Genomic DNA, 22,351 nt, shown 5'->3' with positions numbered 1-22,351 from the left:
TTAATATACTAACTGTCATATGATCAGTCCTCTTCAGATCACAGGTACCATTATACAGAGGCCCACAATAGACAAATGGGAAAGTAAGGTTTGACCAGTTTTGTTTCAAATGTATGACTCAGCATTTCTACTGACTGAGAAACATTATTAGTACCTGTTACCCTAATTTTGCTCCCCTCTTTAAGCAGTTCAGAATTGCTTATGCAGACCCCCAAAATTAGACTATTTAGAATCCACTTATCTCCCCTTGTCCCACTGCATAGTAACCAACCCTCACACAGCACTATAGGTGCTTTCTGTTGAACTATCTGAAACCAGGATATAGACAAGAACAGTGGTAGAATGCTTTCATCTTAAGGCCCTCCCAGACAAGGTGAACTCCTACCTCTCTTCTTTAATGTTAAATAGATCTTCCCTTAGCTTCAGAAGTATGTACTGCATTGTTGTAGCTTTGTGTGTTGTTGGACTTTGATTTGTCGACTTAATAGAGAAGACATGAGTTATTAGTAAGTGCATATTTTTTTACCCTTATTCAAAGGTCCATAATTTGCTGGAGGATGTACAGCTTTATTCTGTTGGTATATGGATTTAGTTAATAAGTTAAACAGTTGCAAGTTGACAGTCTTACACATACGTAATTTGTGTGTATTCTGTTAAACTATACAATTACCATGACCTTCAGCTGAGTCTCACAATACAGTTGCTACTTTCTATCATTTTAAAGAAAACGACCCTCTGCAGGAAAGCCTTTGCAGTCATCCATGAAACCATTTGGATTGAACCCCTTCAATAGCAAACAGAATGAGCTCCCCTGCTGCAGTTTGTTGCCCTCCGAAGACCCGATCCAGTGTTATTGCCTTTAAGACTCATTATATGATAACCAAGGGTGATGTGTTATTCACGAAAGGGACTGATAGCTTATAAAAAGTTCAAGCAGACTGATTTCAGCACTTCGAAGTAACAGTTTCTCATGCTAGTGCTTCACAATATAGCTATAATAAATTAATAAACATTTGGTAGTATAGTTTAAGTATTTTTAATGTGTATTTTGTGTTTCAGTGTTACAAATATTTTACCAATTTTTAAAGTTTACTACAAATATTGACAAGAATACATATCAGAGAATAGTACCTTTTCACTGCTATATAGCTCTTCTCTTCAAATCCCATGCAGAAAATATTTGTAGTCATGCAGATCTGCCAGTAGGAGTAGGAGTCTGGGCTTTTTTTAATAGACTGCCTCAGAGTTGACCCTGAGGCATTTGTCTGTGGAGTCAGGAGCAATGTTTGTGATTTTATTTTTACTTTATTTGCTGCTAGTTTGCTGCCACAAAGATTATTATGTATGCATTGTATGAAAACTGACAAATATTGGGTTGAAGCAATGCAGAAAGCTGTGTTCTCTGTTTAGGATTTCTTGTACCCATCTCCCTGCTAAATAATGTTGTATATTACAGTTGCATCTGTTTTCCAAGTGGATGGCATACTTGCTGTATTGGGAACTGCAGAAGGATTTGCGGCCATTCAGAATCCTAGTCACATTTCTCACAACTGTGCATAAACCACCTAGAACAGTATGTGGTCAGGGGTTCTACCAAGCTTTGAAAAGTCAGACAAGTGGTTGCTATAGCTGCTGCTACAAGGCATGTGAATTTGCAGCATCTTCTTTACAATCTGGTGACAGGCATCTCGCTAACCACAGCTCATGAACTTTGCATGTACTGCCTCTTGAACTAATACGAAGGCAGTCTCAAATTATTTTGAAAGATGTTTCTTGAGGGAAGGTTTCCCAAGTGAATTAGTGTCAAACAGAGTGCAGTTTGGGTCCAGAGAGATGTTGAGTTTACTGAGCCAGTGCAGTACTAGCCACAGGAAAATTGCATTGTATCACCCACAGGTCAATGGTTATGTTGAAAGAATGAAGTGCACACTAGTTGAATATGTTCAGTGGGCTGTCACGGACGAGGTAGCTCTTCTGGAAGCACTGAATAGCATATTGTGTTCATACTACACTAGTCCCAATGGAATCCATAGGAAAAGTCAGTTTGAAATTATGAGAGCGGGCAAATTGCCATTTAAAAAATGTTTCCTGCTTGGTTGAAAAGATGGGGCTCTGTTTTGCAGCATGAACACTCTGTTACAGTGTTATTAGACTAAGAATGGAAGAGTGTCAAACTAAATGAGTATGGTATGAAACATGACGTGAAAGGGGTCGGAGGAAAGATTGCAGTTGGAAATTGGATGCGAAGGAAGGAGCCATTGCAGCTACACAAGGGGATTTCTAAGTTCAGGAGTTTATATAAGGTAATGCTATCAGGGTGAATGGTCATGAGTGGTGGAACATGAGTAGGATAGTTACAGTATGTTTTAAACCAACTGGCAGCAAAAGGGCAGTAATCGAATGGAATACACCAACAGGAAGCAAGATACGACTCTTAGGCCCAAAAGTCATAGAAATATTAGGAAATCAAGAGGTTCTGTGAGGAATAGTGTGGAATATTTTTTTTTTTATATATATCCGAAAGCAAAAAAGTTTGAGAGATACACAAGACGTTTTGTAATATGTAATTATCTTTGGCTCTGATTGTGTTTTTTTCCAGTTTGTGCTTTGAAGTTATATTCATTGTATACACACTGTAATTTGGTTTTAGGATAACTGTGTTAGTGGGATTTGTTTTACATTTCTCTGAGAAGGAAAATGTTGTTGTGATGTGTCTATAACTGAATGGAATTTTACGGATAATCGGTGCTGATTTCCAAGCATTTAGATCTTGGTGCTCTTAGGACTAGTGGTGAACAAACTGGACTTTTCAATCTGCATGTGTCTCCCAGTGTCATCTCTAAAATTATTCAAGAGGACAGGGCCACAAGAAAAATGACCCTGTCCACTATCCATCTGGAGACAAGCCTCAGTGTAAGTAAAATCTCTTTTAGGAGCCGGCTCGATGTTGAGGACACATAGGATGTCAAAGAGAAGGTAAAATTGAGAGAGCCTTAAACATTTAGGCATCATTCAGCCTAAAAAATGAGTTTTCTGCCTCCTTCCATAAGTCTGCAGAGTGCCTCAGAAGAATGAGACCACAGAGGATACCAGTAACTTCAGACTCTGAATGTTCAAGAGCCTACTCTTCATCAAGACCTTTACTTCCAATGACGACACCAGGCTCATCACCTCTGCCTCCGCGGTGTCCTCTACCACCACAGCTTCCTCCACTCCAAAGGTACCTGTGGAGCCAAGCCTACCCAGATGCCTGTGGGAACGCAATCCACTCCTACTCCGATGGCTATTTCTACGAAACCGCCAGGTCGCCTTCTTTTTGCAGATCTAGGTCATGGTCTCAGTCATTCTGACCATTCAAGATACAGTTGATCATGGCCTGCCTGTAAGCGCTCTTTAAGATGCAAATGAGATTGCTGATCACATTTTTCTTTTTCATATCCATTTTGGACTGAAGAAATCCTCCCGATTTGATTCACCACTGTCGGGGACTTCTTGAATCGGTTATATTAATACCGTCCACGAGTTCCTATCAGGGAGGTGAATAAACTGCATTACCTTTCTAGAGCTGCTGCGTTTGCTTCAGTTAACACTTCATCAAAAAGAAATCTCAAGACCTCTAGGTCTAGGGCTTTTGTAGCCAACAGTGGAACTCTTCCTCACTTTAGATTCTTTTAAAGCTGCTCTGTCAAGGCTTCAAATGAAATATAGACCTGCGGAGAAGCACCCACTGTTACCCTGAATGGACCTTGCCCCCCAACTCATTGTTGCGGTGGCAGGGAAATATTGTGTTACTGCCCTGCCTTCTACAGTCCCTCTGGACAAGAAGAGCAAAAGCCTTCTCTCTGTGGATAGGAAAATACTTGGCACTTTTCCTATGCCCTTGAAGATTGAGAATGCTATTAGACAGGCATTATACATCTCTTTAGGACTCTTTGCAGCAGTTTGTCAACAGTCTACTATGAGATCACATGAGAAATATCAGGAAATACTCAACAAAGGCATGTTGGCCTCAAACCACGTTAGCATTGCGGCAGACAATATTTCCATCCTGGCTGCGCACAGTGACGGCCATGGCTTCACCTTTTGGAGATCTTTGTGGTTGAGGCTCACAGGTCTCAGACCAGAGGCACAACAAAGGACTTTTAATTTATATTCCATTGGGAGCAGTTGGAAACAATCACTATCAGTACAAAGGCCTCCAGGTTGGTCTAAAATTAGCTGCAAGGACTTTCTTAATGTGTGTAAAGAAATGGCTCCCTGTTGCAGTTACCCCCCACTTTTTGCCTGATACTGATGATGACTGGACTGAGAAGTGTGCTGGGACCCTGCTAACCAGGGCCCAGCACCAGTGTTCTTTCACCTAAAATGTACCATTGTTTCCACAATTGGCACAACGCTGGCACCTAGGTAAGTCCCTTGTAACTGGTACCCCTGGTACCAAGGGCCCTGATGCCAGGGAAGGTCTCTACGGGCTGCAGCATGTCTTATGCCACCCTAGGGACCCCTCACTCAGCACAGACACACTGCTTGCCAGCTTGTGTGTGCTGGTGGGGAGAAAATGACTAAGTCGACATGGCACTCCCCTCAGGGTGCCATGCCAACCTCACACTGCCTGTGGCATAGGTAAGTCACCCCTCTAGCAGGCCTTATAGCCCTAAGGCAGGGTGCACTATACCACAGGTGAGGGCATATGTGCATGAGCACTATGCCCCTACAGTGTCTAAGCAAAACCTTAGACATTGTAAGTTCAGGGTAGCCATAAGAGTATATGGTCTGGGAGTCTGTCAAAAACGAACTCCATAGCTCCATAATGGCTACACTGAATACTGGGAAGTTTGGTACCAAACTTCTCAGAATAATAAACCCACACTGATGCCAGTGTTGGATTTATTAAAAAAATGCACACAGAGGGCATCATAGAGATGCCCCCTGTATTTTACCCAATTGTTCAGTGCAGGACTGACTGGTCTGTGCCAGCCTGCTGCTGAGAGACGAGTTTCTGACCCCATGCGGTGAGAGCCTTTGTGCTCTCTGAGGACAGAAACAAAGCCTGCTCTGGGTGGAGGTGCTTCACACCGCCCCCCTGCAGGAACTGTAACACCTAGCAGTGAGCTTCAAAGGCTCAAGCTTCGTGTTACAATGCCCCAGGTCACTCCAGCTAGTGGAGATGCCCGCCCCCTGGACACAGCCCCCACATTTGGCGGCACGTCCAGGAGAGATAATGAGAAAAACAAGGAGGAGTCACTGGCCAGTCAGGACAGCCCCTAAGGTGTCCTGAGCTGAGGTGACTCTGACTTTTAGAAATCCTCCATCTTGCAGATGGAGGATTCCCCCAATAGGATTAGGGATGTGCCCCCCTCCCCTCAGGGAGGAGGCACAAGGAGGGTGTAGCCACCCTCAAGTACAGTAGCCATTAGCTACTGCCCTCCCAGACCTAAACACACCCCTAAATTCAGTATTTAGGGGCTCCCCAGAACCTAGGAACTCAGATTCCTGCAACCTAAGAAGAAGAGGACTGCTAAGCTGAAAAACCCTGCAGAAGAAGACGGAGACACCAACTGCTTTGGTCCCAGCTCTACCGGCCTGTCTCCCCCCCTTCTAAAGACACTGCTTGAGCGACGCTTTCCCCAGGACCAGCGACCTCTGAATCCTCAGAGGACTGCCCTGCTCTAGAAGGACCAAGAAACTACCGAGGACAGCGGCCCTGTTCACCCAAGACTGCAACTTTGTTTCCAAAGGAGCAACTTTAAAACAACTACATCTCCCGCCGGAAGCGTGAGACTTGCTACACTGCACCCGACGCCCCCGGCTCGACTTGTGGAGAAACAACACTTCAGGGAGGACTCCCCGGCGACTGCGAGACCGTGAGTAGCCAGAGTTGCCCCCCATGAGCCCCCACAGCGACGCCTGCAGAGGGAATCCCGAGGCTCCCCCTGACCGCGACTGCCTGACTCCCAGATCCCAACGCCTGGAAAAGACTCTGCACCCGCAGCCCCCAGGACCTGAAAGATCGGAACTCCAGTGCAGGAGTGACCCCCAGGAGGCCCTCTCCTTTGCCCAGGTGGTGGCTACCCCGAGGAGCCCCCCCCTTGCCTGCCTGCATCGCTGAAGAGACCCCTTGGTCTCCCATTGATTTACATTGGAAACCCGACGTGTGTTTGCACACTGCACCCGGCCGCCCCGTGCTGCTGAGGGTGTACTTTCTGTGTGGACTGGTGTCCCCCCCCATCCCCCCCCCCCCCCCCCCCCCCCCCCGGTGCCCTACAAAACCCCCCTGGTCTGCCCTCCGAAGACGCGGGTACTTACCTGCTGGCAGACTGGAACAGGGGCACCCCCTTCTCCATTGAAGCCTATGCGTTTTAGGCACCACTTTGACCTCTGCACCTGCCCGGCCCTGAACTGCTGGTGTGGTAACTTTGGGGTTGCTCTGAACCCCCAACGGTGGGCTACCTTGGACCCAAACTTGAACCCCGTAGGTGGTTTACTTACCTGCAAAAACTAACAAACTCTTACTCCCCCCAGGAACTGTTGAAAATTGTAGTGTGTCTAGTTTTAAAATAGCTATATGTGATTTATGTGAAAACTGTATATGCTATTTTGCTTATTCAAAGTTCCTAAAGTACCTACCTGCAATGCCTTTCATTTGAAGTATTACATGTAAATCTTGAACCTGTGGTTCTTAAAATAAACTAAGAAAATATATGTTCGATGGCATCTGTCGCTGTAGATACACATGTTGTGCATAGCCCGCCATCTGGTGTTGGGTCGGAGTGTTACAAGTTGTTTTTCTTCGAAGAAGTCTTTCGAGTCACGGGACCGAGGGACTCCTCCTCTTTGTCTCCATTGCGCATGGGCGTCGACTCCATCTTCGATTGTTTTCTTTCCGCCATCGGGTTCGGACGTGTTCCTTTCGCTCCGGGTTTCGGAACGGAAAGTTAGCTAAATATCGGAAAAATTACGTCGGTATTGTTGCGTTCGGGATCGGCTTAGTTAGAATCGACACCGAATCGAAGAGTGAAGAGCTCCGGTACCCTTCGGGGTAGTTTTCGATCCCCCTTCGGGGCCTGGTCGGCCCGACCGCGTGTAAAACAACGCTGATGGAACGGACCCCGTTCCGTTTCTGTCCTAAATGCCACAACAAATACCCGTATACAGACCAACATTTGGTCTGTAACCTGTGCCTGTCGCCTGAGCACAGTGAAGAGACTTGCGAGGCCTGTCGTGCGTTCCGGTCCCGAAAAACACTCCGTGACCGTCGAGCCAGAAGACTGCAGATGGCGTCCACGCCGACAGCTCACCGAGAGTTCGAGGAACAAGAGGAAGAAGAAACCTTCTCGATCAATGATTCGGACTCCGAAGAATTCAACGACCAAAGAACTGTGAGTAAGACGTCGAAGCCAGCACACAAAAAAAGTGACAAGGCCCAGGGGACGCCACTGCCACCAGGCCATGGCTCGACCCATAAATTCGGTGACCGACCATCGGCACCGAAAAAGGCCGAAATGGTGCCGAGATCGTCCGACTCCGGTCGAGACACTGGCACACAGCCTTCTCTGGACCGAGAAAGTGCTGTTGAAAAACATCGACGCCGAGATATCGGAGCCGAAACTGCTAGACGCAGAGACAGCGGCACCGAGGAAGATCGACCGACGCCGAGAGGGCTCGACTCCGAAAAAGAAGAAGGTCACTTTGGAGCCGAAAAAGAGTACAGACAGGGTTTCGGTGCAAAAACAACCTGCAACCGACCCACCTACCGGTTCCTATTCAGAGGAGCAATCACTGTCCTCTCAGATGCGAAAGCATAGATTTGAGGAAGAGTTGCAATCCACCGAGGTGGACCACACTCAGAAACGTATTTTTATACAGGAAGGAACAGGGAAAATAAGCACCCTTCCCCCTATTAGGAGAAAAAGGAGACTGGAGTTTCAATCAGACCAAGCACCACAAACAAAAATGGTGAAAAAGGTAACTCCGCCACCCTCTCAAAAGGTAACTCCGCCACCCTCTCCTCCACCTGTAACTAACGTTTCACCGGCACAAACTCCATCACATTCCCCGGCTCACACCACCATGAGCCAAGGTGATCAGGACCAAGACGCTTGGGACTTATACGACGCCCCAGTGTCGGACAACAGTCCAGAGGCGTACCCTACAAAGCCCTCACCACCGGAAGATAGCACAGCATACTCACAAGTGGTGGCTAGAGCAGCAGAGTTCCACAACGTGTCCCTACACTCGGAACCAGTCGAGGATGACTTCTTATTCAACACCCTCTCCTCCACCCATAGCTCCTACCAAAGCCTGCCTATGCTCCCAGGAATGCTTCGGCACGCAAAGGAAATCTTCAAGGAGCCGGTCAAGAGTAGAGCAATAACACCAAGAGTGGAAAAGAAATATAAAGCACCTCCCACAGACCCTGTTTTCATCAGCTCACAGCTGCCACCAGATTCCGTCGTAGTAGGAGCAGCTCGCAAGAGAGCCAACTCCCACACATCTGGGGATGCACCGCCCCCAGATAAAGAGAGCCGCAAGTTCGATGCAGCCGGAAAGAGAGTCGCAGTACAAGCTGCAAACCAGTGGCGCATCGCTAACTCCCAAGCACTACTTGCGCGCTATGACAGAGCCCATTGGGACGAGATGCAACACCTCATTGAGCATCTACCCAAAGAGCTACAAAATAGGGCGAAACAGGTGGTTGAGGAAGGACAGAACATATCTAATAATCAGATACGCTCCTCTATGGATGCAGCGGACACAGCTGCAAGAACAATTAACACATCTGTGACTATCAGAAGGCACGCATGGTTTTAAACCAGAGATTCAGCAGGCAGTGCTCAATATGCCATTCAATGAGAAACAACTGTTCGGACCAGAAGTGGACACGGCGATTGAAAAACTCAAAAAGGACACTGACACTGCTAAAGCCATGGGCGCACTCTACTCCCCGCAGAGCAGAGGCACTTACAGCACCTTCCGCAAAACATCCTTTAGAGGGGGGTTTCGGGGTCAGGCCACACAAGCCAGCACCTCACAGGCCACACCGTCCAGCTACCAGGGACAGTACCAAAGGGGAGGCTTTCGGGGCCAATACAGAGGACAATTCCCTAGGAATAGGGGAAAATTTCAAAGCCCCAAAACCCCTACAACCAAACAGTGACTCACATGTCACTCATCCCCTCCACACAACACCAGTGGGGGGAAGAATAGGTCAGTATTACCAAGCATGGGAGGAAATAACTACAGACACTTGGGTCTTAGCAATTATCCAACATGGTTATTGCATAGAATTTCTGCAAATCCCTCCAAACATACCACCAAAAGCACAGAATCTATCAAAACAACATTCAGACCTTCTGGAAATAGAAGTTCAAGTATTATTGCAAAAGAACGCAATAGAACTAGTACCAAAGACACAAATAAACACAGGAGTTTATTCCCTGTACTTCCTAATACCAAAAAAGGACAAAACACTGAGACCAATCCTAGACCTCAGAACACTAAACACCTACATCAAATCAGAACACTTTCACATGGTCACGCTACAAGAAGTGTTACCATTGCTAAAGCAACAGGACTACATGACAACCTTAGATCTCAAAGACGGTTATTTCCACATACCAATACATCCGTCGCACAGGAAATACCTAAGGTTCGTATTCAAGGGAATACATTACCAATTCAAAGTATTGCCCTTCGGTTTAACAACTGCACCAAGAGGCTTCACAAAGTGCCTAGCAGTAGTGGCTGCACACATCAGAAGGCAGCAAATACACGTATTCCCGTATCTAGACGACTGGCTAATCAAAACCGACTCACTGACAAGGTGCTCGCACCACACAGATCAAGTCATGCAAACCCTCTACAAACTCGGTTTCACCATCAACTATGCAAAATCACACATTCTGCCGTGCAAGGTACAACAATACCTAGGTGCCACAATAGATACAACAAAGGGAATAGCCACTCCAAGTCCACAAAGGGTTAAAAATTTCCAAAAGATTATACAACGCATGTATCCAACACAAAAAATACAAGCGAAGATGATATTACAACTACTAGGCATGATGTCCTCATGCATAGCCATTGTCCCACACGCAAGGTTGCACATGCGGCCCTTACAACAGTGCCTAGCATCACAATGGTCTCAAGCACAGGGTCAGCTTCTAGATCTGGTGTTGATAGACTGCCTAACATACCTCTCGCTTCTATGGTGGAACAACATAAATTTAAACAAAGGGCGGCCTTTCCAAGACCCAGTGCCACAATACGTGATAACAACAGATGCTTCCATGACAGGGTGGGGAGCACACCTCAATCACCACAGCATACAAGGACAATGGGACGTACATCAAAGAAAGCTGCATATAAATCACCTCGAACTACTAGCAGTTTTCCAAGCATTAAAAGCATTTCAACCACTCATAACTCACAAATACATTCTTGTCAAAACAGACAACATGACAACAATGTATTATCTAAACAAACAGGGGGGGACACACTCGACACAGCTGTGCCTGCTGGCACAAAAAATATGGCAATGGGCAATTCACAACCACATTCGCCTAATAGCACAGTTTATTCCAGGGATCCAGAATCAACTTGCAGACAATCTCTCTCGAGATCACCAACAGGTCCACGAGTGGGAAATTCACCCCCAAATTCTAAACACTTACTTCAAACGTTGGGGAACACCTCAAATAGACTTATTTGCAACGAAGGAGAACGCAAAATGCCAAAACTTCGCATCCAGATACCCACACAGGCAGTCTCAAGGCAATGCCCTATGGATGAACTGGTCAGGGATATTTGCGTACGCTTTTCCCCCCTCTCCCTCTCCTTCCATATCTAGTAAACAAATTGAGTCAACACAAACTCAAACTCATACTGATAGCACCAACGTGGGCAAGGCAACCATGGTACACAACACTGCTAGACCTATCAGTAGTACCCCATGTCAAGTTGCCCAACTGGCCAGATATGTTAACGCAACACAACCAACAGATCAGGCATCCAAACCCAGCATCGCTGAATCTAGCAATCTGGCTCCTGAAATCCTAGAATTCTGACACTTAAACCTCACACAAGAATGTATGGAAGTCATAAAGCAAGCCAGAAGACCATCCACTAGACACTGCTATGCAAGCAAATGGAAAAGATTTGTTTGCTATTGCCATCATAATCAAATTCAACCATTACACGCATCTCCAAAATATGTAGTGGGTTACTTACTACACTTACAAAAAACGAACCTGGCCTTCTCTTCCATTAAGATACACTTAGCAGCAATATCTGCATACCTACAGATTACCCATTCAACTTCACTATTTAGGATACCTGTCATTAAAGCATCTATGGGAGGCCTCAAAAGAATTATACCACCAAGGACACCACCCGTTCCTTCATGGAACCTTAACATCGTCTTAACCAGACTCATGGGTCCACCCTTTGAACCTATGCACTCTTGCGAAATACAATTCCTAACCTGGAAAGTTGCATTTCTCATCGCCATCACATCTCTAAGAAGAGTAAGTGAAATTCAGGCGTTTACAATACAAGAACCTTTTATCCAACTACACAAAAATAAAGTAGTCCTAAGGACCAATCCTAAATTTTTGCCAAAGGTTATTTCACCGTTCCACCTAAATCAAACGGTAGAGCTACCAGTGTTCTTCCCACAGCCAGATTCCATAGCTGAAAGGGCACTACATACATTAGACGTCAAAAGAGCACTAATGTACTACATCGACAGAACTAAAAACATCAGGAAAACTAAACAACTGTTTATTGCATTTCAAAAACCTCACGCAGGAAACCCAATCTCGAAACAGGGTATAGCCAGATGGATAGTTAAGTGCATCCAAATCTGCTACCTTAAAGCAAAAGACAACTGCCCATTACACCAAGGGCACACTCAACCAGAAAGAAAGGCGCTACCATGGCCTTCCTAGGGAATATTCCAATGCACGAAATATGTAAGGCAGCCACATGGTCTATGCCTCACACATTTACCAAGCACTACTGTGTAGACGAGCTATCAGCACAACAAGCCACAGTAGGTCAAGCCGTACTAAGAACCTTATTTCAGACTACTTCCACTCCTACAGGCTGAGCCACCGCTTTTGGGGAGATAACTGCTTACTAGTCTATGCACAACATGTGTATCTACAGCGACAGATGCCATTGAACTGAAAATGTCACTTACCCAGTGTACATCTGTTCGTGGCATCAGTCGCTGAAGATTCACATGTGCCCACCCACCTCCCCGGGAGCCTGTAGCCGTTTGGAAGTTAGCTTCAACTTTGTACATTTGTAAATATATTAAATCTTAGTTAGGTACATACTTATTCACTCCATTGCATGGGCACTATTACTAACAAACAACTCCTACCTCACCCTCTGCGGGGAAAACAATCGAAGATGGAGTCGACGCCCATGCGCAATGGAGACAAAGAGGAGGAGTCCCTCGGTCCCGTGACTCTAAAGACTTCTTCGAAGAAAAACAACTTGTAACACTCCGACCCAACACCAGATGGCGGGCTATGCACAACATGTGAATCTTCAGCGACTGATGCCACGAACAGATGTACACTGGGTAAGTGACATTTTCATTTTCTATACAAAAACCTATTGGCCTGGAATTGTCTCTGAGTGTGTGTTCCTCATTTATTGCTTTTGTGTGTACAACAAATGCTTAACACTACTCCTTTGATAAGCCTACTGCTCGACCACACTACCACAAAATAGAGCATTAGTATTATCTCTTTTTGCCACTATCTTACCTCTAAGGGGAACCCTTGGAATCTGTGCATACTATTCCTTACTTTGAAATAGTGCATACAGAGCCAACTTCCTACAATGTGCATAGCTGTTCATAGTATAGCATTTCATCTTAAAAAACTAAAGATCTTCATCTGTCTGTAACCCAGCTGCTTGGCTGATCAAGATGTCAACATCAGAGCAAGCTCATCAGCCTTTCTACTGTTAGTCTCTACTCTCAACCAATTAGGGCTTCACCTCAACTACAAGAAATCAACATCCTCTTTAGCACAATCACTGCATTAGCTGTGAGCAGTTCAGAATATTTTAAAAGCAAAAGTGTGTTCCCCAGAGGAGGGGCTGTTAATCAGTCTGAAACATCGCTATCAGCTGGGAGTAACCCACCCAAGAGCCAGACAAATAACTTTGCTCCTTGCTGTATAGCATCCTGCTTTTTTGTTTTACTGGAAGGCCGTCTGCACATGAGACCACTGGAACAATTTCTGGACAAGAGCCAGTGGTGCCATTTCTCAATCAAGGTGATCCTGTCTTTCCAAAGAGCTCAGTCTGTCAGTTTGGGAGACAGTGGCAACAAATGCTTTCCTTTCAGGTTGGGATGCCCACTTGGATCATCCACAGATTTGAGATCTTGGTCCTAAAAGAAGATTACATACCATATCTTTGCTGGAATTGAGGGCTGTGCACTTGGCTATAAAAACTTTCCTCCCCTTTTTCAGTACAGACTCCCTTGTTCAGACAGAGCAGTATTACTAAGACACATTACCTGAACAAGCAGGGAGGAACGTGATGTCCAGAGTCTTATCTCTGGATGCTCAAACCATCTGGAAGTGGTGGAAATTTAGAATCAGCACAGAGTACCTTCCAGTGGCCCAGACTGACTTCCCTGACAAGATAGATTCTGGAAAACTGCAAGTGGATCCTGAGCAATATCGTCCTTAATGACATTTTCTGTTACTGGTGTTTCCCTCACCAAGATCTCTTAGCAATCACACAAGACAAAAAATGCCTGGTCTTCGTATCAAGATATTATGTTGACTTGTCTGTCAAATTTCTTTATGCCATTCCACCAATTCCTCTGATACCTTCAGTAATCCTCAAACTGACTTACCAAGAGCACCGGAGGTCACCGTAAGTAGTGATTCACAGACCTCAAAGCAACCACAGAGGAGACTGCCAAGCAGACGGACATTCTGTGCAAGCTCCAGAGCCATATTCTGTATCCCAACCTACCATTGCTGTATTTGGCAGCCTGGCACCTGAACATATTTGATGTGGACATAGGAACCTTGCACATAATTGTACGGACAGTCTAAGAGAAACTAAATGTCCAGCCACAAAACTTCCTGCTCTTTCAAAATGCATCTAATGTACTCCGAACAACTTCAGTGCTTCTACCTGTCACAAAGAAGCTCTACTTACCATGTCTTCACTTGCCAGACCAGGCTTCCAATTTCTGTTCATCAAAGGTCATCTGGCATCCATTAGTGCCTACTGAAAATGCCCATGGGAGTTGAATATTGTACTATCACAACGTATGGGATCATCAATCAAAACCATGTACAAGTCTTCCCTTCAACAACTTTCCTGGAAAGCTGCTTCCCTTGTGGCAATAACATCTGCGCCAGATTCAGCAAGATATATGCATTATGTTCCCATGAGCCTTGTATGGTATTTCCTTGCATCACAGTAATCATGAGAACAAATCTGCAATTTTTGCCAAAAGTAGCTTTGGATTTCCATGCAGATCTGATAGTTGCTTTACCAATATTCTTACAGAACCCTTCTTCTCTGACAGAAAGATCTCTACACACACTTTTTTAGGCGAGTACTAAAGTTCTATCTCAATATGTCACGACTTAGGAAGAGACCCCAACAGCGCTTTGTAAATTATGGTCCTTTGCTCACGTTTGGCCATATCAAAACAGTTGCAATCCATGTGGATAGTTTCCTGCATCCTAGTATGCTACCAAAACAAAAAGCAAACAAACCTTTACCGGGAAAGCCAAAAGCACAGTGTACCAAAGGAAAAATGGCTACAGCTGCTGTTACTTACAAAGTTCGCCATTCCTGGAATATGCAGAGCAGCCAATGGAAAGGTATATTCACACCTTTACTGGATACTATAGTCTCAAATCATACTGGAGCGTAGATGCCCAAAAAGGGCAGGCCTCTTTGAGAAATCTTTGTGCAATTTTTTCCACTGATTTGGTATTTCCCCCCTTCACTGCTGTTTCTTGGGACTTGATATTCTGTTAAGTGCTAATGGTTATCGCAGAGATTTCTCGAAAGAGAAGGAATGGTTTCGTACCATTAATCCTAGTCCCTTTCAGGGATATATCCCTTGAAATCATAAGCAACCCAACCTCGTCCCCTGCAGAAGGGATAAAGATGGTTATTGTTCTTTGTATAGTTATGTACTAGCACTGTTAAAAAGAACTGAGGTAATTGTTACCTACAGGGGATGTTGGAACTCTGGAGGACTTGGAGTCCTTAAAGCTGCAATGCCACTTTAGTCTAGTATAGCTTATGCTTACATAGCTAAATTTAACTGATGCCTTCCTTCATTTCCAATCAAAATGTTTGTGAAAAAGGGTTTTGCAATTTCACCTAGTTTTTCTAGTGATGGTCCTGTGTACTTTCGCTGTTTGAGGATATTAATGTAGTTGGCTAATGGTCCCTGGTTTTATAGGCTGCTAAATATTTGATCTACAGAAATATGTATTTTGGAAAAGTGCTATGGGATCCCACACAACGGTGTGATTATTCAGGGCTTTTATTAAAGATTCACCTGAGCATAGCTGATAAGTGTTAAATTTTATAAAGTGTAATATTTCAGTGTTTTCAGTGCCCTTATCTGTGACGTTCTAACAGCTACATTTCCGAAGTTACTCCTTTTGTGCAACACAGTACTATGGGAACAACCTTAAAACAGATGCAGTGCTGTACACCATTGTATAAAGTTGCAGTATACACCATTTGCCATTATTAGGGAGAGCAATAGCTGAGCAGCTGTAAAGAAATGGCTCCCTGTTGCAGTTACCCCCCCACTTTTTGCCTGATACTGATGCTGACTTGACTGAGAAGTGTGCTGGGACCCTGCTAACCAGGCCCCAGCACCAGTGTTCTTTCACCTAAAATGTACCGTTGTGCCCACAATTGGCACTACCCTGGCACCCAGGTAAGTCCCTTGTAACTGGTACCCCTGGTACCAAGGGCCCTGATGCCAGGGAAGGTCTCTACGGGCTGCAGCATGTCTTATGCCACCCTAGGGACCCCTCACTCAGCACAGACACACTGCTTGCCAGCTTGTGTGTGCTGGTGGGGAGAAAATGACTAAGTCGACATGGCACTCCCCTCAGGGTGCCATGCCAACCTCATACTGCCTGTGGCATAGGTAAGTCACCCCTCTAGCAGGCCTTATAGCCCTAAGGCAGGGTGCACTATACCACAGGTGAGGGCATAGGTGCATGAGCACTATCCCCCTACAGTGTCTAAGCAAAACCTTAGACATTGTAAGTGCAGGGTAGCCATAAGAGTATATGGTCTGGGAGTCTGTCAAAAACGAACTCCACAGCTCCATAATGGCTACACTGAATACTGGGAAGTTTGGTATCAAACTTCTCAGAATAATAAACCCACACTGATGCCAGTGTTGGATCTATTAAAAAATGCACACAGAGTGCATCTTAGAGATGCCCCCTGTATTTTACCCAATTGTTCAGTGCAGGACTGACTGGTCTGTGCCAGCCTGCTGCTGAGAGACGAGTTTCTGACCCCATGTGGTGAGGGCCTTTGTGCTCTCTGAGGACAGAAACAAAAGCCTGCTCTGGGTGGAGGTGCTTCACACCTCCCCCCTGCAGGAACTGTAACACCTAGCAGTGAGCCTCAAAGGCTCAGGCTTCGTGTTACAATGCCCCAGGGCACTCCAGCTAGTGGAGATGCCCGCCCCCTGGACACAGCCCCCACTTTTGGCGGCAAGTCCAGAGGAGATAATGAGAAAAACAAGGAGGAGTCACTGGCCAGTCAAGACAGCCCCTAAGGTGTCCTGAGGTGACTCTGACTTTTAGAAATCCTCCATCTTGCAGATGGAGGATTCCCCAATAGGATTAGGGAAGTGCCCCCCTCCCCTCAGGGAGGAGGCACAAAGAGGGTGTAGCCACCCTCAAGGACAGTAGCCATTGGCTACTGCCCTCCCAGACCTAAACACACCCCTAAATTGAGTATTTAGATGCACCCCAGAACCTAGGAAAGTAGATTCCTGCAACCTAAGAAGAAGAGGATTGCTAAGCTGAAAAACCCTGCAGAGAAGACGGAGACACCAACTGCTTTGGCCCCAGCTCTACCGGCCTGTTTCCCCCCCCCCCCCCCCCCCCCCCCCCCCCCCCTTCTGAAGACACTGCTCCAGCGACACTTTCCCCAGGGACCAGCCACCTCTGAATCCTCAGAGGACTGCCCTGCTCTAGAAGGACCAAGAACTCCTGAGGACAGCGGCTCTGTTCACCCAAGACTGCAACTTTGTTTCAAAGGAGCAACTTTAAACCAACTTGCGTTTCCCGCCGGAAGCGTGAGACTTGCTACTCTGCACCCAACACCCCCGGCTCGACTTGTGGAGAACAAACACTTCAGGGAGGTTTCCCCGGCGACTGCGAGACCGTGAGTAGCCAGAGTTGCCCCCACAGCGACGCCTGCAGAGGGAATCCCAAGGATCACCCTGACACCGACTGCCTGTTCCTCAGATCCCGACGCCTGGAAAAGACTCTGCACCCGCAGCCCCCAGGACCTGAAGGATCCGAACTCCAGTGCAGGAGTAACCCCCAGGAGGCCCTCTCCCTTGCCCAGGTGGTGGCTACCCCGAGGAGCCCCCCCCCCCCCCTTGCCTGCCTGCTTCGCTGAAGAGACCCCTTGGTCTCCCATTGATTTCTATTGCTAACCCAACGCTTGTTTGCACACTGCACCCGGCCGCCCCGCGCTGCTGAGGGTGTACTTTCTGTGCTGACTTGTGTCCCCCCCGGTGCCCTACAAACCCCCCCTGGTCTGCCCTCCGAAGACGTGGGTACTTACCTGCTGGCAGACTGGAACCGGGGCACCCCCTTCTCTATTGAAGCCTATGCGTTTTGGGCACCACTTTGACCTGACCGGCCCTGAGCTGCTGGTGTGGTAACTTTGGGTTGCTCTGAACCCCCAACGGTGGGCTACCTTGGACCCAAACTTGAATCCCGTAGGTGGTTTACTTACCTGCAAAAACTAACAAACTCTTACTCCCCCCAGGAACTGTTGAAAATTGCACTAAGTGTCTAGTTTTAAAATAGCTATATGTGATTTATGTGAAGACTGTGTATGCTATTTTGATTATTCAAAGTTCCTAAAGTACCTACCTGCAATACCTTTCATTTAAAGTATTACATGTAAAATTTGAACCTGTGGTTCTTAAAATAAACTAAGAAAATATATTTTTTCTATACAAAAACCTATTGGCCTGGAATTGTCTCTGAGTGTGTGTTCCTCATTTATTGCTTGTGTGTGTACAACAAATGCTTAACACTACTCCTTTGATAAGCCTACTGCTCGACCACACTACCACAAAATAGAGCATTGGTATTATCTCTTTTTGCCACTATCTTACCTCTAAGGGGAACCATTGGACTCTGTGCATACTATTCCTTACTTTGAAATAATGCATACAGAGCCAACTTCCTACAGCAGCCAATTATCAAAGAATCGAAGACATCTCCCTGCTACTTTGAAGTAAACAGATAGGAAACCAGAGAGTACCTGCCTAGAAGTATGTCTCCCTATCATTGACTCTAGACCACACACTGACTCACTTTGGCATGGCGTATGTTTTTTTCTTCTTTTTTTTAGTGCACTGGCCAGTCAGGACAGCCCCTAAGGTGTCCTGAGCTGAAGTGACTCTAACTTTTAGAAATCCTCCATCTTGTAGATGGAGGATTCCCCCAATAGGGATAGGAATGTGACCCCCTCCCCTTGGGAGGAGGCACAAAGAGGGTGTACCCACCCTCAGGGCTAGTAGCCATTGGCTACTAACCCCCCAGACCTAAACACGCCCTTAAATTTAGTATTTAAGGGCTTCCCTGAACCTAAGAATTTAGATTCCTGCAACTTACGAAGAAGAGGACTGCTAAGCTGAAAAACCCCTGCAGAGAAGAAGACACCAACTGCTTTGGCCCCAGCCCTACCGGCCTGTCTCCCTCCTTCAGAAGAAACCTGCTCCAGCGACGCTTTCCCCAGGACCAGCGACCTCTGAATCCTCAGAGGACTGCCTTGCTTCCAAAAGACCAAGAAACTCCCGAGGACAGCGGCCCTGTTCAACAAAGACTGCAACTTTGTTTCCAGAGGAGCAGATTTAAAGACCCCTGCAATCCCCGCAAGAAGCGTGAGACTTGCAACACTGCACCCGGCGACCCCGACTCGACTGGTGGAGAAACAACGCTACAGGGAGGACCCCCAGGCGACTCCAAGACTGTGAGTAACCAAAGTTGTCCCCCCTGAGCCCCCACAGTGACGCCTGCAGAGGGAATCCCGACGCTCCCACTGACCGCGACTGCCTGACTCTAAAATCCCGACGGCTGGAAAAGACCCTGCACCCGCAGCCCCAAGCACCTGAAGGATCGGAACTCCAGTGCAGGAGTGACCCCCAGGAGGCCCTCTCCATTGCCCAGGTGGTGGCTACCCCGAGGAGCCCCCCCCCCCTTGCCTGCCTGCACCGCTGAAGAGACCCCTTGGTCTCCCATTGAATCCTATTGAGAACCCGACGCTTGTTTGCACACTGCACCCGGCCGCCCCCGCGCTGCTGAGGGTGTACTTTCTGTGTGGACTTGTGTCCCCCCCCCCCCCCCCCCCCCCCCCCCCCACGGTGCCCTACAAAACCCCCCTGGTCTGCCATCCGAAGATGCGGGTACTTACCTGCTGGCAGACTGGAACCGGGGCACCCCCTTACCTCCATTGAAGCCTATGCGTTTTGGGCACCACTTTGAACTCTGCACCTGACCGGCCATGAGGTGCTAGTGTGGTGACTTTGGGGTTGCTCTGAACCCCCAACGGTGGGCTACCTTGGACCCCAATTTGAACCCCGTAGGTGGTTTACTTACCTGCAAGAACTAACATTACTTTACCTCCCCCAGGAACTGTGAAAATTGCACTGTGTCCACTTTTGAAATAGCTATATGTGTTTTATGTAAAAAGTATATATGCTATTGTGATTATTCAAAGTTCCTAAAGTACTTACCTGCAATACCTTTCAAATGAGATATTACATGTAGAATTTGAACCTGTGGTTCTTAAAATAAACTAAGAAAATATATGTAAGGAAATGCCTCCTTGGCATGGTTACCCCCTGACTTTTTGCCTTTGCTGATGCTATGTTTTGAATTGAAAGTGTGCTGAGGCCTGCTAACCAGGCCCCAGCACCAGTGTTCTTTCCCTAACCTGTACTTTTGTATCCACAATTGGCACCCCCTGGCATCCAGATAAGTCCCTTGTAAATGGTACCCCTGGTACCAAGGGCCCTGATGCCAAGGAAGGTCTCTAAGGGCTGCAGCATATCTTATGCCACCCTGGAGACCCCTCACTCAGCACAGACACCCTGCTTGCCAGCTTGTGTGTGCTGGTGAGAACAAAACGAGTAAGTCGACATGGCACTCCCCTCAGGGTGCCATGCCAGCCTCTCACTGCCTATGCAGGTATAGATAAGTCACCCCTCTAGCAGGCCTTACAGCCCTAAGGCAGGGTGCACTATACCATAGGTGAGGGTACCAGTGCATGAGCACTGTGCCCCTACAGTGTCTAAGCAATACCTTAGACATTGTAAGTGCAGGGTAGCCATAAGAGTATATGGTCTGGGGGTCTGTTTTACACGAACTCCACAGCACCATAATGGCTACACTGAAAACTGGGAAGTTTGATATCAAACTTCTCAGCACAATAAATGCACACTGATACCAGTGTACATTTTATTGTAAAATACACCCCAGAGGGCACCTTAGAGGTGCCCCCTGAAACCTTAACCAACTATCTGTGTAGGCTGACTGGTTCCAGCAGCCTGCCACACTAGAGACATGTTGCTGGCCCCATGGGGAGAGTGCCTTTGTCACTCTGAGGCCAGTAACAAAGCCTGCACTGGGTGGAGATGCTAACACCTCCCCCAGGCAGGGGCTGTCACACCTGGCGGTGAGCCTCAAAGGCTCACCCCTTTGTGCCAGCACCGCAGGACACTCCAGCTAGTGGAGTTGCCCGCCCCCTCCGGCCCCGGCCCCCACTTTTGGCGGCAAGGCCGGAGAAAATAATGAGAAAAACAAGGAGGAGTCACTGGCCAGTCAGGACAGCCCCTAAGGTGTCCTGAGCTGAAGTGACTCCAACTTTTAGAAATCCTCCACTTTCAATTCAAAACATAGCATCAGCAAAGGCAAAAAGTCAGGGGGTAACCATGCCAAGGAGGCATTTCCTTACACTCAGCCTGTGGTGGTTTAGGACAATGGGACCACCTTTAGAACGCTCTTTATGTCTACATCATCTCTGGGTCCCCACACTAGTTTAGTGGGGACCACAAAATAATAACCCCTCCTACCATTCAGTGTCTCTTAAGCTTTCTCATGGCTAAAACGTTTGTTTTACAGCTTGGATAAGTTGTGTTTTAAAGGCCTTTTTTGTAATATCATTACAGTAGGCACGCTAGCCCTAAAAACATCTTTTAGGGGCTAAGTATATAGTTACACTGTGTAACTTTCTCCTAAAAATACCTTTTAGGGGCTACGTATATGGTTACACTGCATTACTTTCTCCTGTTTTTTTTTCATGGGCTTATCCCCTCTAGGGCAGTGGTTCCCAACCTTTTGACTTCTGTGGACCCCCACTTTATCATTACTGAAACCCAGGGACCCCCACTGAATCATTATTGGAATCTGGGGACCCCCCAGCTGAGTCATTACTGACAGCTGGGGACCTAATCTATTAATATTTTGTAATTTTGTAAGCAGTTGCGGACCCCCAGGGGTCCCCGGACCACAGGTTGGGAACCACTGCTCTAGGGGATGACAGTATAGTTACATGACCATGCTGATATTTTTGGTATGATGCCCTCTAGGGGCTTTTTTGAGCATTACAGACTAATGCCAAAAGTTATTTCTGCTAAATGTTTATATGATAAATGTATATGTTTTAATAATCTCTCCTTATTACAATTCTAAACATAATTCAGGCAAACTTAACATCCTTATTACACTATGACTGTTTGAACACTCTTTATATGTTTGGGTGACCCATCTGGTTTATTTCTCCCCTGTGGCTGTCTTGTGTCTTTTGAGGGGGGAATTGTTAGCCAGCAACTCTGATGGTGGGGTGGTGAAAGTGGTATTCTATTGGAATTAGCATGGCAGATTTAAATTAGGATGCTAAATGACAGCATTTTCATTTTTGCTGCAGATAGAGGAAGAAAATAAATGGAAGTGCTTTAGTTGTATGCAGGGCTACTGAAATTATGTGGCAGGAAAAGACGAACTTAGGAGGGAGGGTTGACCAATTTATGTGGCAAGAATACTCCAGTTATGAATTTACAGAG

At 46.6% G+C, this 22,351-nt stretch overlaps 1 protein-coding gene across 1 annotated transcript in view; it reads left to right on the top strand.

The window, feature by feature from the left end:
* Positions 1-22,351, top strand: part of ARIH2 (ariadne RBR E3 ubiquitin protein ligase 2) — a 315,960-nt gene that overhangs the window by 207,354 nt on the left and 86,255 nt on the right. The window lies entirely within an intron of this gene.

This window comes from Pleurodeles waltl, chromosome 9 (genome assembly GCF_031143425.1).
Source record: "Pleurodeles waltl isolate 20211129_DDA chromosome 9, aPleWal1.hap1.20221129, whole genome shotgun sequence".
NCBI lineage: Eukaryota > Metazoa > Chordata > Amphibia > Caudata > Salamandridae > Pleurodeles > Pleurodeles waltl.
The sequence above is the reverse complement of the archived record's forward strand: the minus strand, read 5'-3'. Positions and strand labels throughout refer to the sequence as shown.